Genomic DNA, 13,773 nt, shown 5'->3' with positions numbered 1-13,773 from the left:
GTGCATGGGCTAGGCCAGCCATTCTTCCCTATTGACGTATGTGGACCCCCCACTGACTCATTACTGGGAGCTGAGGACCTCCAATCTATTTGTACGATTTGAATCAAAAACATTAATACACAAAAGTACACAAACTGGATTATTTTCACACAAAATGGTGAAAAACATTTGAGCATTGTTTTGCTTGCATTTCTGATGCATTGTCTCTAATGTTTGGAGAGTCTAAAAGTGGAAGTCCTGAGCTCTGGCCATCAAGCTGTACTAGTGGGTTACTTAACATTTCCATTGACCCTGTCTATGACTACTTCCTGCCAGTGCTTAATTTGTAAACAAAAAATAAGCGCCTTGCCGTAGCTTGCACCACCTAATGGCCAAGCCAGGGCTGCCAATGACAGTGCCAATACAATTACCAAGCATCACATTCCTCCAAGTGCGACAATTCACACTATTCCAGGCCCCCAAAGCTATGATAAAGACTTAGTCGGCAGGTGTTAGGCATTTTTTATGTATCTTGATTTAATAAAGAACTGTTGTTGTGCATTTCCAACATCACCACCATGTGGCAGACTGTCATAAGTGCCGGTGTTGCCAATTAAGTGCTGATGCTGAGCACCTGAAACCACCGGCTCAAATTAAGCACTGCTTCCAGTTCCTTGCACACGGTAGCCTGCCTTGCATTTTTGCATATTCTGAAGTACACATGTGGTGCTGCCACTAATCACATTGCGTACATCTAAAAGGAGTCTAGTGTTTGCTCCTAACCCAGCTAATATTAGACTGCCTTACTACTTCCATATGTGTGGATATGATTATTGCATAGCTCAATATATCAGGAGGAGTAAGACGTACATGCCTATCTAGACTTTGAACAGGGCACCGTCATTAAAATGGAAGCTGCAGAAACAGTGCATATAAGTCGGTAGGATGCGTCAAGTCCTGCCAATATACTTTAACAAAGTGTTTGTGAAGGTCTGACTGCAGTTCTGACTCGAATAATCTGGGACTGTCCCCCCCCCCCTTTTTTTGTTACAGGTTTGTTCAGCGCTTTCTTACTGTGAGGCATTTAAGCGCTTTACAATTCTCCAAAAGATACAAGAGGAGATCCGGGTAGTAACATTGATGTACACTGGCTTCTAAAGTGCACTGAACTTATTTTTTTTTCCTTTCTAATATTTTCATGCCAGAATAAACAAGAGAAACTGACAATCCTAGGATAAAAATGCATTGCAAAGAACAAATGTGAGGCGTACAAAGCGGGAGATGAGAACATGTTGAACAACGGCAATGTATAGACTCCACACTGGGATCTACTAGTATTACATAGTTACAGTCTTGAAATTTGCATTTACCATTTCCACATACATCAACTCCGCATTTAATAACTTGGTTATGTCTTGCTCTTCATGCCACCTTTTTTTCTTTTCTAAATACTCTAAATAAAAGATGTTACTAATTTAAAATGAAGTTACTCAGGGGCTCATTTACAAGTCCATTGCGCCGCCGGTGCATCACTTTTCTGGACACATCGGCTGGGCAGTGTGCCTGACCCTATTTACAAGGCCATGTAAAGTCCCACGGCGTGAGCTTTAATGGCCTTGTAAATATAGCTCCCTTTCGTGCATACTCTGCGTGAAAGGGGCTTTCCGTGGGTGTTGCTGTGAGCCTTACTACGCAACATCCATGGACCATGACGCATTCCCAGATTTACAAGTTTGAGAAAACCTGTGAACGAGTCAGATTCCTTCCCCTCCCTAGTGGAGGCGTAAGGGAGGCGCAACGAGGAGAAATAACTTTATTGCTCCTAGTTTTTCCTTTTTCAATGCATGCTGCAGCCCACATAAAAAGAGGAAAAACACCTCTTGTGGTTGTTTTTGTGCACAAAGGTGTCCCTTCCTGCACAAAAACCATCACTCCTGCAACGCAGACACCCTTTCACAATGGCGCTTGGGTGCCTATGTTAGCGCATGGCATCCCATTGTGCTCCAGAGTAGGGGAAAGGAGAGGGATGCACTGTATCTTGTAGATTAGAGGGTCAAGATCACCTTCTACTGGGACAGGATTTCCTGTTAAGGGAACCCTCCCACTTGTTCCATGCAGGTTTGTTGGAGGTTTACCGAGTAAATCACACGCGTCAAGATCTTGCAGTGGCGTGAATCTGTTGCCTAATGATAAGGCAAGATTCGTTTGAACAGAGCAGGGGTTAGGGAGATGACTGAAAATAGGAAGGGGCAAGAGAAATTAAAGGGCTTCGCCCTTGTGTATGCCGGTGTAATAGTGCTAGGGGGTTTGTAAAAAAAATTCTAATGGTAGTGCAACGATCTCGGTGTCAAACAATGGGGTGCTGGGCAGTGTTCTCAGCAATTCACCCACCAAATGCCGACTGAAGGGTCCCCTTCCTCCACATAAACAGTCAATGGCCTTTTGTTGTTTCTATGTGTGCTGCACAACGTTTCTCCTCCTTGTGCCTGTTTAAGACTATGTTTTCCCTGGTCTTAATTTTTGTGCTGCCCCATATTTACGCTGCCCTTGTAAATATGGGGCAGTGTCAAAATCCATGGGTGTGGTGGTGGAAAGCCCACCACATCATCCATTGCCTGCCCCTTTCACACTAAGTATAGCGTGAAAGCCTTATTTACAAGGCAGCGTTAAGCCACGAAGTGGCTTAACGCTGCCTTGTAAATAAGGCGACGCCCATACATCCACTGGAACGTCACTGAAGGTTACTTTCATGTGACGATAGGGGCTTGTAAATATGCCCCATCGTGTCTACTCCTGCATTGGATAACAAAGAGGATATTGAAAAGGGAGCTATACACAGAGGATGTGATAATAACAGAGGAGCTGATTAAAGAATGGGCAGGTTTCGACTCCCTAACTAAACTTAGTGAGTATGAAAAGGGGGACTTACATAATGGTGTTACACAAACTGAAGTTAGAACTACAATAAAGGCTAGTAATAAAGGGAAAGCAGCAGGCCCAGATGGGCTTCAAGCAAAAATATACAATGCATTGGAGGACACAGTATTGGGGAACAAAGTTAATGCACTGACATGGAATGAAGCTACTGTTACCTCTTTTCTTAAACAAGGGAAAAATCCAGTGTACTAGGAAACATATAGACCTATATCACTTCTAAATAGCGATTATAAAGTTTTTGCTAAGGTGCTAGCTGGGCAGTTGAATCAAATAAGAGGAACCCTGCTCAATGAGGATCAAAAAGGATTCTTTAGGGGTAGAATCCTTCATGAACTAATGCATGCCCTTATTGGTTCAATCAACCTGGCCACCACATTTAAGGTTCCACTAGCCATACTAATATTAGATGCATCCAAAGCTTTTGATAAGGTAAATTGGAAATACCTGCAAAGAGTGTTGAAGCAGTGCAATGTGGGAGAGATCTTCTGCAGAGTGGTACATCTGATATAGCAAGCTCCAAATGCCTTAATATTGGTAAACAGTAATTTGACTTCATCTTTTCAAATAACTAGAGGTACAAGACAAGGATGTCCACTCTCTCCACTCCTTTTCAATTTATATTTTGAGCCCTGGGCATGCAAGATTAGGCAAGAGCCTGCACGTTTGTCTTTTACCTGTAATGGATGAGCTATAAGAGTCTCCCTATTTGCAGATGACCTCATGATCTAAGTGCAATCAAAAGTGCATTCAAACTGTACAAACCCAGTCGAACACTACGCTCTTCTTCGGCCCAACAGCTCCAAATCCCACGCACAAAAAAAGTATCTTGGGGAGATAGACGCTTTGTAGCGGCAGCATCAAAATTATGGAATCAGATCCCCTCCTCTGTTAAAAATCAATCGTCATTACTCTCATTTCGCAAACACCTCAAGACCTGGCTCTTTAACCAGTAAGACGTCAGTGGAACCCCTGCAATCTGCAAACTCCAGCGCCGAGACACCGAAAGGTATTTGCGCGCTTTAGAAATTTTAAAAATAAATAAATAAATAAATAAATCTATACCTCTGACATACACACTCCTCTCCCAGCTATTGACCAGCTGACAACAGAGTTTCGGAAAGTGTCAAGATACTCAGTGAACACTTCAAAAACTGAGATAATGGCCTGAAATTTGTCAAAGGATGATTTCAGTGTAGAAATAAGATGAAGTATTTAGGTCTGAAAATTACACTAGACCCAAGTAAGATCTCGTAGGTAAACTTCACAAAAGCCAAGGTGGAGGTGAACAAACTGATGGAGAGCTAGGCCCACCTCCTGTTGACTATTTTTGATAGTGTTAATTTGGTAAAAAGGATAATCTTGCCTAAATTCACTTTCCTCTTTAATACAATTCTGCTACATTTTTAGAAAGATTGGTTAGAGAAGCTACAGGATATCATCAGCATCTTTTTATGGGCTCATAAGGAAGCAAGGATTTCCTGGAAAAAGCTTCATAGAAAGCGTGATAAGTGGGGGTTGACACTACCAGATATACAATTCTATGCCTGGGCATTCCAGTAAAAAAAAAAAAAGTTTCTCAACGAGTAAGATGGCGTTGAGATTGGCATACTCTGAGAGCTATGCAGAAAGATGTTAGGGGTGGGGAAACCCATTTCTTGTATATGTTTGGTGACACTACATACTACAAGAAGGTAAGGCTAAAGGTGTTACAATAAATGGCTGTCCTGTGGGCACATCTCAGTAAGACCACAAGATTTGCACATTACAATAGTGCAGCACCTATATAGGATTCCCCTGCTACACCGGAACGTTTTCCTGTCCAAAATACCCTGCATACCTCAAATTTAGATGAAAAAATCACATTTAGGTTTTGAGCCGTAGCTTGTCGCGGATACTTGGCCCGCCCACACGATTGAGGTACCATTTATATCGGGAGACCTAGGGGAACGCTGAGTGGTAGGAAATTTGTTTCAGCCCGGTGATCCCACAAGTTTCCCACACAGAAATTTGAGAAAAATTAGATTTTTTTCAAATTTAAGGTTTACAGGGGATTCTGGGTAGGAAACATTGGGGGACTCCACGCAAGCCATACCTCCCTGGACACCCCAGGGTGTCTAGTTTTTTTTAATCTGTAGGTTTGATAGGTTCCCTTGATAGCCGCCGAGCCTGGGCTCTAAAACCCAGATGCCTCCCCTTGCAAAACAAGGTTGTATGATGATAGGCAATTTTGATGTCTCCACAATACGTTTTGGGCCCTTGCCGGTCACGGGTACTTGGCCTACCCACACAAGTGGGGGTGCCATTTTTATCAGAGACTTGGGGGAATGCTGGGTGGTAGGAACTTTTTGTCAGTCCAGTGATGCCACAACTTTCCCACCCAGGAAAATGTGATTTTTGTTTAGCTAAATATAATGTTTGCAGGGGATTATGGGTAGGAAAATGTTGGTAGATCCACACAAGCCACACCTCACTGGACTCCCCTGGGTGTCTAGTTTTCAGAAATGTCTTGATAGATGGGCACCTGTTCTTTTGGTCCTGGGTTTGCAGACTTCTAGGAGAAGCTAAAAAACCAAGACATTTCTGAAAACTAGACCCCCTTGGGAGTCTAGGGAGGTGTGGCTTGCGATGATCCCCCAACATTTTCCTTCCAAGAATTTGCTGCACCCTCAAATTTAGCTAAAAAGTCAAATGTGTCTCTAATATCTGTGTGGAAAAGTTGTGGGATCACACCACGGCACAAATTTCTTACCACTCAGCGTTCCTCTGAGTCTCCCGATAAAAATTATACCTTACTTGTGTGGCTGGGTCATGTGCCTATGACATGGAAGGGACAAAATTTGTAGAGATTGAGGGGGAGGCCCAAAGCGGGTCCAAAGGGCAGTTTGTTTATACATTTTTAGGCTGACTCTACTTTGTACGCCCACACAAGGGAGGTATCCTTTTTCTCAGGAGACCAAGGGGAATGCTGGGTAGTAGGAAATAGGGGCCTGCGCTTTGATCCTACAACTTACAAACACAGAAATGTGAGGAAAATGTGACTTTGTAAGTAAATTGGAGGTTTGGGAGGGATTCTGGGTAAGAAAACGCTGGGGGATCCATGCAAGCCACACCACCAGCCAAGAGTCAGTACAAATACACCACCATTCCCACACACTACCAGCCAAGCGCCATCCACACATACCGCCAGCCAAACAACATCCACACACATCTCCAGCCAAGTGCCATCATTGCACACAGCATGACAATTGCCATCCATGTACACCGCCAGCCGAATGCTATCAATGCACATAGTCAGCCAAGCAATATCGATGCACACTGCCAGCTAAATGCCACCCACGCACTCCACCAGCCAAACGCCATCCCTGCACACTGCCAGCTAAGCAGGGCCAGACTGGGAACTGCAACCAGCTCTGGCAGATTGCTGCTCAACCTGCCCTGGGAGGGGGGCGTGCTAGTAAAAAGCACCTCTCCCGCTTTTGTTACTGGCGGACGATATTGCAGCACTGCTGCAAAACCGGCCCCAGTGACAAAACCATCCCCCATGGCATGCCCATTTTGGGCAGCCCCCCTACGTATAAAAAAATGAAACATACCCTGATGCCTAGTGGTATTTCTGCCCCCCCCCCGGGGGGCAGATCAGGTGCTGTTGCCCTATCTGCCCCCAGGGGTGGCAGAAAGACTGCCATTGTTTTTGGGGTGGGGGCATCGGCATGCCCATTTTGGGCAGCCCTTATGTATGAAAAAACAAAGCAATCCATGGTGCCTAGTGTGCTTTCTGCTCCCCCCAGGGGCAGATCGGGGGCTATTACCCCATCTGCCTCCCAGGGGGGCAGAAAGACAGTGGAATTTTGTGGGGGGATGTGAAGGAAGTGACCCAATTAGGGCCACCCGGTTCACTCGCGACCACCTCTCAGCCTTCCATACAAATGAAGAGTTGGTCAGACTGTAGAGAATACAAACCAAATATATTTTATTACGGTACACTTGAGCGGAGTCCAGTCTGACCAACCTCCTAGGATTGCTGCAGAGGGACTGACTTCAGCAAACATAGAGGTACATTATGTACATTTTCTGAACCAAGAATGTCCCACCTCTAATGGAAATCTACTAGCAGGTGTAGCTAAAAGAAAGAAGTACAGTAAGATCAGTTTTGACTCTGAGACTGGCCACTCATCTTACAGCCATGATCATTCTGTTCGTGTCTATTGCTAGGCTAGGAGGGGAAAGGAATGCATTAATAAGAACAGTGTGTTCATTAGCAGAGCAAGGCTTAACATTAGAGAAATGATCATTTCCACAGCCTGCTTCTTGAGTCAGAGAATACGCAGCTGATAGCATGGTTCAAAATGGCGGCTGAACATAAAATGGTGCCGCAAATGCTAACTTAGCATGAGAACAAAGCACAAACAAAACAGCAAAACATTTACATTTCATCAGACCCTCCTTTTAGCATTCACTAAATATTTTCAGATTGGAAGTGGGGAAGATGTAATATGCAAAGAAACATAGGACATCAACAGGAAGGACTATCCATATACCCAGTACCGGGAATAGACATTGTAAGGGATGATGCAGATCCAAAAATGCCCTCGTTAATCTGCATCATGTCAATGTTCGCCCCAGGCGTTCCTTAAATGTCATCCAGTCTCTATCCTCAGGGCCATGTATTGGAGTCCTAATACTCTGTAGTATTGGGGAATGGAGGAATACCGTGGAACTGATAACAGAGGTATTGGCCATTAACGTTGCCAGTTGGCTGGGTCGTGGGTATAAGAGCTGGTGAAAGGGATGCTGAAGCAATAGGCATTGGAGGAATGCTAACAGTCGTAGTTGCCACAGACGGCGAAGATAAAGAAAGGACAGGAGGTGCTGTGACCAAGGCAGTCTGATCAACAATAATAGAAGCAGAAACAGTAGAGACAGAAGAACCCGGCAGCTGGGCCTGTGAGGGAAGAGCGGTATATACCCTCTGTGGGGCATATGGAGGTGGGGATCGAGCATCTAGCAATTCTTCCACAGAAGCATCATTTTCTTCTCGAGCTATATAAGATTTATCAATAATCTGTTGAAACCTCCTATCTTCACGTTCAATTGCTATCTCCTGCTTCTCTCTATCATGCGCTACAGCTTTCTGAGTCAATGTTTGCATTCTCCCCTTCCGTGGCCTCTTTCTCTGCTTTCATTCACCTCTGTTTAGCCTCTTTTTGCCATGTTCTGAGGGAATCAAACATAGACTGCCTACGTCTCCTTGCAAACAACGTTTCCAGTAAGATCCCAATTTTTTGTTCATCAAATGTGCCCGTCAAAGGCCACTGTAACTCAAAATTGTCTCTCGAATATTTGTGCCATAACGTACTAAACATAAAAGGGCCAAGGCCATGTTTTACATATAAATCAACATTTTGAGTGCCTTCCAGAGGCACTGGCTGACTTTCTTCCAGTCGAGCATCAGCAGAAGAACAACGACAACAAGAAACTAAAAAGCGACTGACCTCTGGCATTTTTCAAAAGTAAGCCAAATTTGTTATGTTGCCACCCGGGTCATTCTTGACCACCTCTCAGCCTTCCATACAAATGAAGAGTCGGTCAGACAGTTGAGAATACAAATCAAGTATATTTTATTCAGGTAGACTCGAGCAGAGTACAGTCTGACAAACCTCTTAGGATTGCTGCAGAGGTACTGACTTCAGCAAACATAGAGCTACATTATGTATATTTCTGAACCAAGAATGTCCTGCTCCTAATTGGAATCTACTAGTAGGTGCAGTTAAAACTAAGAAGTACAGTAAGATGACTTTCGACTCTGAGACTGTGCAGAAATTATCTTATTGCCAAGGTCATTCTGTTTGTGTCTATTGCTATGCTAGGATGGAGAAAACCTCTATCTATGGGAAAGGAATGCGTTAATAAGAACAGCGTATTCATTAGCAGAGCAAGGCCTAACCTTGGAGAAATGAACATTTCCACAGCCTGCTTCTCGAGTCAGAGAATACGCAACTGATGACATGGTTCAAAATGGCGGCTGAACATAAAATGGTGCAGCGAATGCTGACTTAACACAAGAGTAAAGCACAAATGAACTAGCAAAACAATTTCATTTCATCAGATGGGGGCATTGGTATGCCCATCTCGGGCAGCCCCCACCTCTATATAAAATAAGACAACTAATCCCAGTTATCTAGTGGGGTTCTTGCCCCCCCAGGGGGACAGATCGTGGGTTACTGCCCCAATATGCCTCCCCGGGGGGGCAGAAAGACTGTTGAATTTTGCAGGAGAGTGGGCAATTGGTATGCCCATCTCAGGCAGCCCCCACCCCTAAATAAAATTAGACAAATAATCCCTGGAATTTAGTGGGATTTCTGCCTTCCCGGTGGGGGGGGGGGGGTAAATCGGGGGCTATTGCCCCTATCTGTCATCAAGGGGGGCAGAAATACTGTGGAATATTGTGGTAGTAGGGGCATTGGCATGCCCATCATGGGCAGCCCCCACCCCTAAATACAATAATAAAATAAAATCTGGCATCTAGTGGGCATTCTGCCCCCCAGACGGGGCAAAAAGACTGAATTGTGCTGGGGGAATTAGGCTTGAGGCATTGGCATGCCCATCTTGGACAGCCCCACCCCTAAAAAAATTTTTTTTCAATCCTGGTGTCTAGGGTGCCTTTTGCCCCCCCCCACCCCCCACCCCGGGGGCACATTGAGGGCTACTGCCCCACCTGCCCTCCAGGGTTGGCAGAATGACTGCTTTTTTCTGAAGTCATTAAGGAGCAAAGGCCCTTGCCCAAGGGCTGTTCCCTCCTCCCTGGTGCCGAATGGGTGGATCCTTGCTTGGGGATCACCCTCATGGGAGATTCTCCCCCTTCCAACAATACCTCTCTTGACTTTCTACTTGCTCAGAGGGCTGTAATGGCCCCTGAGCACGTAGAAAGTGAAACTGAAATGAACCTATTGCCTCATTTCAGTTTCGGTTTATCTGAAATGAGGTCAGCGCGATGTGCAGGCTGATTTTCATTTCAGAGAAACCAAACACATGTCCTCGGGAGCTGGGGAAAGCCCTTTCCCAGCTACTAAGGCTGTTAAGGGGAAAAGGAAATCCTTCTAGTGCACGCACCAGAAGGATTTCCAGTGCTCTGTGATCCGAAGGCTGGGAGCCGTCTGACGCACATGAGTACTGGTGCTTCAGACGGCTCCTGGCCGTCTGGCACACCGAAGGGGTTAAGAAGAAACCATCTCTTTTCCCTCCATAAAGCATACTGGACACCATATAGAATCTTAAAGCTTGAAAGACGGGGTGCAACGGAATGCCTGAAACGTCATCTGGAGAAAGCAAAAAATCTATACATGTTTATGGAATGCCCGACGATACAGCTGTTTTGGGAAAATATGGCTAAGGTAATGAGCAGGTTGGGAGATAATATAAAGGTAAGCCATTGTCTCATTATTTTTGGCATCTTAGAGGGCACTGTGTGCTTTAGCAAGGACAAGATCAGATTATTGTTCTATATGGTTCTGTTGGCACGAAGAGAGAGCTGTAGGAAATGTCTCGCTGCAGTTGCCCCATTCAGTGTTAAATGGCTTGAATCTGTGATATATATTTAAAAAATTAGATTCTATAGCGGCAACGACCAAGAAACAAAAGATTTGGGACACCCCCCGGATGATCTGGGTAAAAACAAATCAAGTGGGAATCCCTCATACTCTAGCTCCTAAAATTTAGCTTCTTTTGAAAATGGAAATACATGTCCAAATGATTGCACCTATACTTGTTTCCTGACTTGTGCAGCCGGTAAGATACCGGTGTATGTTTGCAGAAAACCAAGTACCCCCTTGGGCAAGGTTACCCCGCAACAGAGCAAACAGCTAGGAAATATGGGGTATGTGCCTTAGGAAAATGAGAAAAAAAAAGAGCAAGAGTACATTGTCGCAGATATTCAACACTTGAGTGGAATTTTTACTCGGACAATGTGCCCGACTTGACAAATTATGACCCGAATGAACTGAGGGCAGAACCACTTGAAACCCCCATGACGTGCCACAGCAGTAATATTAATTGAACTTAATCAATCAATCTTATACTGTCACTGATGAACTGTGTCTGGGCTGAACTGCATTCAAATGAACTTTACAATTATTATTATAAAAGAAAAAGAGAATGAAAAATATACATAAAGTATCAAGAAGATTACTTAGGGCCAGGGCTGCAGAAGAAGGGTAGGGTTGCCATTCTAGAAGAAGATGGAGTAGGGCTAGAGATGCCGAAGAAAGACTGATGTAAATAAGCTGAATGAAATATCCGCAATTAACAACAAAAAGATTTGCTCATTTCGCACAAGAGAGCGAATTGCAGAATATTACTCGTCTACTTGCTGCTACATTCTGCTCATGGTCTGGCTATAGACAAACATGTGTTTCCTTACCAAGACTGGAGGTAGAATAGTGTTTGCTGTGACGTTAACAGCTGTTATGATAGTAATAAGAACCATTTTAGTTGGTATGAGTATTACTCCTGAGATATGTACCCTTAAGTCAACCCTTACACCAACGTTACTTGCAGTTTCAATAGATCAGATAAAACATAAGTCTTCATTTATAGATCCTTGAGGGGGAGATTTAACGTCAAACGTTTATTCTAGATTAGTGCAAGAATACAGATATGCCATAGTTGCTAAGGATAGCTAAGGAGATGGAAACCGCTTGATATTTCTATATGTCTCCAAATAGAATAGACACTGTTAGTTAAAGAATATGAGCCAAAATTAACATGTCCAATGAATCCACTAGAGAAGACATTAGTTTGAGCTTTGGAGGAAAGTAGAGCTTTGTGTTTCATAAGACAACAGAAAAGGAAGATGTTTTTAAAAATGTATGGAAAAAAGAGGAAGATGAGTATAAAGGAAAGAGGATGTATCCTAGGTTGAAATTAGGCAGTGAAAAGAAGGGAAAGCTATGCATTACAAAAGAAGGAATTACACTAGAACTCGACACTTGGAAATAAGAGTATATGAGCACACATTTGACATTTTTGGAGGATCTGTTCTGATTCTTATTGGAGAATATCCTAATGGTTGACACATTGCCTCCAGGCCAACATGCTTGCAAGACCCAATAAACCATGTAGTTCTTTTTCTGTTTTAAGGACTACCTAAAGCCCCTCCCTGTGGCAAGACACTTTCTGCTTGTAAGCCATTTTGGCGTCCTGCTGCAGCATTCTTGAAAAACGCAAGTAAGATGGGGGATATGTAAAGGTATACCATACAGTACAAGCTGATGGTGTCTCGTAATTGCTTTGAAGGAAATATATGATCTCTGCTGTAAAGTGGCACAGAAAGTTACTTTAAGTCAGTACGGATTAGAAAACATTAAGAAACAGTAAAGAGACCAATTAATGGTCCAAAACAGTTTTCAGGTGGACATCAGATACCCAAGGAAATTGGATTTGGGTGCCTCTAACATTCAAAAGACAGGATGTTTTATTGATCTGAACAACATTGTACTTACTGATCAAAGCCCAATTGCTGGCGATATCACCAACCAACAAGGTTTGTTGCTGAATGCCAAGCTGCATACTTCCTTCTTTTTATTTATCAAATGTTCCCTATACGGCCCTAATTTGTGTCACCCTCAGTTCTTTTAGAATATGTCACCCATGTTAGTCGACTAGAAAGAAAACCTTACATCTGCAACAACAAAATCAAATAACACCATTGAGGGTGACTGAGTAACTCAAGACACCCCTCCATTCATTAAGGACATTTTTTTGGGTAACTGCAAAATTGACTTTTGTGAAATTATTGTGAAAGCTGATCATTCTAGCTGCTTGGAGCAAATGGAATTTTATCTTTCCTGCCTGAACTCAAAGGATAAGCTTTGAAGTAACAGAAAGGGTCACTTAAAGTTTGGCATAGAGGGAGCACTGTGATAAAGCAGCTGTACTCCTGCCGTGCTGAAAACATGGTGCACAGACCCCAGTAGTGGTGGGGGAGCCACAAAGTTTTAGTTGTAAACCTCTGAACTGACTTATGGTCAACTTCAAGGCTGTCAGTTTATAGTGGCGGTCATTGAGCCCTATTTATCAGTGGTGTAGCAAGGTTGCCCTGGGCCCTAGTGCATTCAAAGAAAATATCGTAGTCCATTGCTGACTACGATATGTACCTATTAAAAGAACATGATTTAAGTCCTGTAATCCTCTATTGCAGAGTGGATATATACGCTGTTCGCTAGAAATGCGGCTCCAATCCCCTACTACTGCCATCAGTGGTGTTCTGTTCACTCTCAGTAAAAACATAGGGGTCTATTTATGTGCTGTTTGCATCGCTCTTGCACCACGCAACATGCACACATGGAAAGAGGAATATGCCACTCAAGACTGTTTTTGTGCAGGAAAGTTTTCCTTTCAGCACAAAAACAACCCTGCATACAACGCAGGCCCCTTTGCACCATGAGTGCCTGTAGTGGCGCCAGGCTGCCAAAAGGATGCCAGCTCAGGTGAAAAGGTAGGAATGCACTGTGTTGCCTTAAATATGGCGCATTCCTGCCCTTTCCCTGTCACTCACGTAGTGCAGGGCGGCAAGATGACTTGCTGCGCTACACTCCAAGACATTCTCGTAAATAAGCCCCATATCTCTTTTAGTACAATGTTCATAAGCCATCAATAGGCATGCATCTTTCCAGATAAGTTTAGTGCTTGCACTAGTTGTTGTGTGGCGTTTTAAGCTTCGAGTGAATTTTCCCGATTCATGCCCTTATATAGGTACAATTCACATTGCCCTTATATAGGCATAGAAATCAAGCCCTTATTTAGGCATAGCCCATGCTACCCAAATACAGGCATGGCTACTTCCACCCATGCCAAACGTCA

This window comes from Lissotriton vulgaris, unplaced genomic scaffold (assembly GCF_964263255.1).
Source record: "Lissotriton vulgaris unplaced genomic scaffold, aLisVul1.2 SCAFFOLD_1840, whole genome shotgun sequence".
NCBI lineage: Eukaryota > Metazoa > Chordata > Amphibia > Caudata > Salamandridae > Lissotriton > Lissotriton vulgaris.
Note: the sequence above shows the minus strand (reverse complement) of the source record.